Raw genomic sequence first — 6,000 nt, forward strand, 5'->3', positions numbered from 1 at the left:
ATTTAGACACTGTCTCAGCCAGCATGAAACTCAAATGTGAATTTTAACACAGACCGAACTTTGAACAAATTACTAGTCTACATGTATGTAAATCCTCATGCATGCTTTGAGGCTTCACAGGACAGGGGGCAGATGGGGTAAAAGATGGTGGATAGTTTACTAAACGTGATCTGCATAACATTCCAATACCAATAGACATACCTTTGTATGCCTCCTCATCTGTATACCTGCAGACACAGACACAAAAGTGAGCAGTTCAGTCATCTGCACTCAGTACAGCTAGCCTTCAACATATTCTTATAGCCTACATATTCTTACCTTTGTTGATTGATATCCATTGAATTGTGTCCATTTTCTGTTTTAGAAAGATTTGCACAAATATGAAAAGATAGAGGGTATCATCGTAAAACAATAGGAATTTAGATACCAGGGACAAACCATAACTTAAATTGAGGAGACCTTTACATTTTTCAGTTAAGTGCCTGCACCTGCTGTCCTTTCAAATTCAAATCCAAATGTTTCAGTTGGGCAGTTAGGTTCCTGCAAGAACTAATGAGGTTCCTCAATGAACCGCACCTCCAATGGGTTCTTGGAAGAACCTTTTGGGGACAATTTTCAGTGCCAAGAAAGTTCTTTGAAGAAGGTTCTTTGAAGAACTTTGAGGATCTTAGAAGAACCCTTGTTGAACCCCTCATTTTTAGAGTGTGGCCGTTTGTTTACCATTGAACATTTTTGAAAGGTTCCTGTCTGTGTAAGTGGGCTTTCCCTCTCTCGCATGAGCATGCTTTCCCACGTGAGCTCATGGTTCCTCCATAATATCTGTCATGCTCACGCAAGAGAGGCAACAGCTGGCTCAGAGGTATTTTTGTTTTTATTATGATCCCCATTAGCTGTTGCGAAGGCAGCAGCTACTTTTCCTGGGGTTCACACAAAACATTAAACATGACATATTACAGAACATTAATAGACAAAAACAGCTCAAGGACAGAACTACATACATTTAAAAACGGCAGCCTACATATTAATACGTACACACAAAATATCTAGGTAAAATAGGGAAGAGGCGTTGTGCCGTGAGGTGTTTCTTCATCTTTTTTAAACCAGGTTTGCTGTTCATTTGAGCAATATGAGATGGAAGGGAGTTCCATGCAATAATGGCTCTATGTAATACTGTATGCTATCTTGAATTTTTTCTGGATTTGGGGACTGTGAAAAGACCCCTGGTGGCATGTCTGGTGGGGTAAGTGTGTGCATCAGAGCTGTGTGTAAGTTGACTTTGCAAACAATATGGAATTTTCAATACATTCATGTTTCTTATAAAAATATGAAGTGATGCAGTCAGTCTCTCAGCAACTCTTAACCAAGAGAGACTGGCATGAATAGTATTTATATTAGCCCTCTGTGTAATGAAGGGCCGCCTGGTGCTCTTGAACGCCAGAGAGGAGGAGCGGGAGCAGGAGAGACAGTACCTGGGCGAGCCTGATGTGTGAGCTGGATAAGCTGGCTGAGGCATAGAAGCCGACGAGCCGGCAGAGGCGTGGGAGGCTGGCGAGCCGGCAAAGGCGTGGGAGCCTGACGATCCGGCTGAAGCATGACGTGGGGTGGGCGCCTGCCGAGCCAACCGAGGCAAGAAGACCTCTCGGGTCAGCTAAGGCGTGGAAGCCCGACGAGCTAGCTGAGGCACCCCCGGATCCATCGGCGATGGCACCTGGACCCGACGTCACCAACCAAAACAAAAATTCCCCGATACTTCCCCGGTATCAACATTCTGTAAGGATCGCCGCTGGAGACAAGAAGCAGGTACAGGGAGTGAATATATAATTAAACATGGACATGAAACAGAACAGGACCAGCGTCTGGACAGGGGGAAAATAACGACATCAATGCTGACACAGGGAACAAACTGAGGAGCAGACATATATAGAGGGGGTAATCAACAAAGTAATGGATTCCAGGTGAGTCCAATATTGCGCAGATGCGTGTAATGCCCAGCCACCCTACAAACTAAGCTTGATGCCCTCAATCTCACACAAATTATCAATTAACCTACCAGGTACCACCCCAAAGCCGTAAACACGGGCACCCTCATAGATATCATCCTAACCAACTTGCCCTCTAAATACACCTCTGCTGTTTTCAACCAAGATCGCAGCGATCACTGCCTCATTGCCTGCATCCGTAATGGGTCAGCGGTCAAACGACCTCCACTCATCACTGTCAAATGCTCCCTGAAACACTTCAGCGAGCAGGCCTTTCTAATCGACCTGGCCTGGGTATCCTGGAAGGATATTGACCTCATCCCTTCAGTAGAGGATGCCCTTGGTTCTCTCCAGACCTGACTGCCCTTAACCAACACAAAAACAACCTGTGGCGTTTTGAATTAGCATCGAACAGCCCCCGTGATATGCAACTTTTCAGGGAAGTTAGAAACCAATATACACAGGCAGTTAGAAAAGCATAGGCTAGACTTTTCAAGCAGAAATTTACTTCCTGCAACAAAAACTCAAAAAAGTTCTAGGACACCATGAAGTCCGTGGAGAATAAGAGCACCTCCTCCCAGCTGCCCACTGCACTGAGGATAGGAAACTCTGTCACCACCGATAAATCCACTATCATTGAGAATTTCAATAAGCATTTTTCTATGGCTGGCCAGGCTTTCCACCTGGCTACCCCTACCCCGGTCAACAGTACTGCACCCCCCACAGCAACTCACCCATGCCTTCCCCCTTTCTCCTTCTCCCAAATCCAGTCAGCTAATGTTCTGAAAGAGCTGCAAAATCTGGACCCCTACAAATCAGCTGGGCTAGACAATCTGGATCCTTTCTTTCTAAATTATCTGCCGAAATTGTTGCAACCCCTATTACTAGCCTGTTCAACCTCTCTTTCGTGTCGTCTGAGATTCCCAAAGATTGGAAAGCAGCTGCAGTCATCCCCCTCTTCAAAGGGGGGGACACTCTTGACCCAAACTGCTACAGACCTATATCTATCCTACCCTGCCTTTCTAAAGTCTTCGAAAGCCAATTCAACAAACAGATTACCGACCATTTTGAATCCCACCACACCTTCTCCGCTATGCAATCTGGTATCACAGCTGGTCATGGGTGCACCTCAGCCACGCTCAAGGTCCTAAACGATATCGTAACCACCATCGATAAGAAACAATACTATGCAACCGTATTCATTGACCTGGCCAAGGCTTTCGACTCTGTCAATCACCACATCCTCATCGGCAAACTCAGTAGCCTTGGTTTCTCAAATGATTGCCTCGCCTGGTTTCACCAACTACTTCTCTGATAGAGTTCAGTGTGTCAAATCGGAGGGCCTGTTGTCCGGGCCTCTGGCAGTCTCTATGGGGGTGCCACAGGGTTCAATTCTTGGGCCAACTATTTTCTCTGTATACATCAATGATGTCGCTCTTGCTGCTGGTGAGTCTCTGATCCATCTCTACGCAGACGACACCATTCTGTATACTTCTGGCCCTTCATTGGACACTGTGTTAACTACCCTCCAGACGAGCTTCAATGCCATACAACTCTCCTTCCGTGGCCTCCAACTGCTCTTAAATACAAGTAAAACTAAATACATGCTCTTCAACCGATTGCTGCCCGCACCTGCCCGCCCGTCCAGCATCACTACTCTGGACGGTTCTGACTTAGAATATGTGGACAACTACAAATACCTAGGTGTCTGGTCAGACTGTAAACTCTCCTTCCAGACTCACATCAAACATCTCAAATCCAAAGTTAAATCTAGAATTGGCTTCCTATTTCGCAACAAAGCTTCTTTCACTCATGCTGCCAAACAAATCCTCGTAAAACTGACCATCCTACCGATCCTCGACTTCGGCGATGTCATTTACAAAATAGCCTCCAATACTCTACTCAATAAATTAGATGCAGTCTATCACAGTGCCATCCGTTTTGTCACCAAAGCCCCATATACTACCCACCACTGCGACCTGTACGCTCTCGTTGGCTGGCCCTCGCTTCATACTCGTCGCCAATCCCACTGGCTCCAGGTCATCGACAAGACCCTGCTAGGTAAAGTTCCCCCTTATCTCAGCTCACTGGTCACCACAGCACTACCCACCTGTAGCACGCGCTCCAGCAGGTATATCTCTCTGCTCACCCCCAAAGCCAATTCCTCCTTTGGCCGCCTCTACTTCCAGTTCTCTGCTGCCAATGACTGGAACGAACTAAAAAAAAATCTAAAGCTAGAAACACTTATCTCCCTCACTAGCTTTAAGCACCAGCTGTCAGAGCAGCTCACAGAGTACTGCACCTGTACATAGCCCATCTATAATTTAGCCCAAACAACTACCTCTTCCCCTACTGTATTTATTTATTTAGCTCTTTTGCACCCCATTATTTCTATTTCTACTTTGCACTTTCTTCCACTGCAAATCTACCATTCCAGTGTTTTACTTGCTATATTGTATTTACTTCGCCACCATGGCCTTTTTTGCCTTTACCTCCCTTATCTCACCTTATTTGCTCACTTTGTATATAGACTTATTTTTCTACTATATTATTGACTGTAGGTTTGTTTTACTCCATGTGTAACTCTGTGTTGTTGTATGTGTCAAACTGCTTTGCTTTATCTTGGCCAGGTCGCAATTGTAAATGAGAACTTTTTCTCAACTTGCCTACTTGGTTAAGTAAAGGTGAAATAAATAAATGTAAAACATGATGGTGACAGGTGTGCGTAATGAAGGGCAGCCTGGCACCCTCAAACGCCAGATACCTCATAGTCATTGTTTGATTTCAAATCCAATCTTTTGGAGTATAGAGACAAAATAAAAAATAAAGGGCGCTGTATATGTTTTGACAATGACAGTTTAACATATAAGGTAACACCAAGTCATTTAGTCTACTCAACATGTTTAACAACCACACCATTCATTACCAGATTCAGCTGATGTCTAGACCTTAGGGAATTATTGTTCCAAATACAATGCTCTTAGTTTTAGAGATGACCAGGACCAGTTTATTACTGGCCACCCATTCCAAAACTGACTGAAACTCATTGTTAAGGGTTTCAGTGACTTCATTAGCTGTGGTTGCTGACACGTATATGGCTGAATCATCAGCAAACATGGGCAGACAGGCTTTCTTTAATAATGCCAGTGGCAGGTCATTGGTAAAAATATAAAAGAGTAGAGGGTCGATGGAGTTGCCCTGCGGTACACCACACCCTATATTTTATACTTTCTTTTTTATATATATATTTTTTTATTTCTAAAAACTCAACTCGCCTCACCAATAATAATTTTAAAAAGTATTATTCACCTCAAATCTAAAATCCACAACAGAAGCTAGCCAGAACCTAGCGTTAGTATTCAGCTAACCACGGTTGGCGGTTATCAGCTATCCCTTAGCTCGAATAGCTATCGCCAGTTTTGTACAACGCGAAGCAGACCAGAGCATACCGAACCTATTTTTCTCTCCATATCCCCGGATTTCTATCGCAAGCTCTGGACATTTACACCTGGATCTTGCAGCTAGCTAGCTGCTATCCGAGTGACTATTGGCTAACGTTGGTCCCAGAGCAAACATCAATTGTTCCGGAGCTTGCCAGCTGAAGAGTTCCATCAGCCACTCCTGGGCTACAATCACCTATCCGGACCCGTTTTACTGCCAATGCGGAGCCCCACCGGGCCTTCTCAACTGGACTACCGACGTTATCTGCCCGAAGGAGTCATCCAACTGGCCCGTCCGTCGCGACGTAACCTGAACACCCATCTGCGGCCCGCTAATCGTTAGCTGTCTTATCGGCTGCTATCTGAATAGGTCTATTGGACAATTCTCTCGGGCCACTATAACTATAACTATTTTGCCAATTGGATTCCTACCACACGGAACCCCACTAATCTACAGACGGAAACGCACAAGGTGGCTAAAAACAGAGCTCCCTCCATCTTCTGCCAGCTTGCTACCTATGGCCCGGCTAGCTGTCTGAATCTCACTGGACCCTTATGATCACTCGGCTAAGCATGCCTCT

This window comes from Salmo salar, chromosome ssa17 (genome assembly GCF_905237065.1).
Source record: "Salmo salar chromosome ssa17, Ssal_v3.1, whole genome shotgun sequence".
Lineage (NCBI taxonomy): Eukaryota > Metazoa > Chordata > Actinopteri > Salmoniformes > Salmonidae > Salmo > Salmo salar.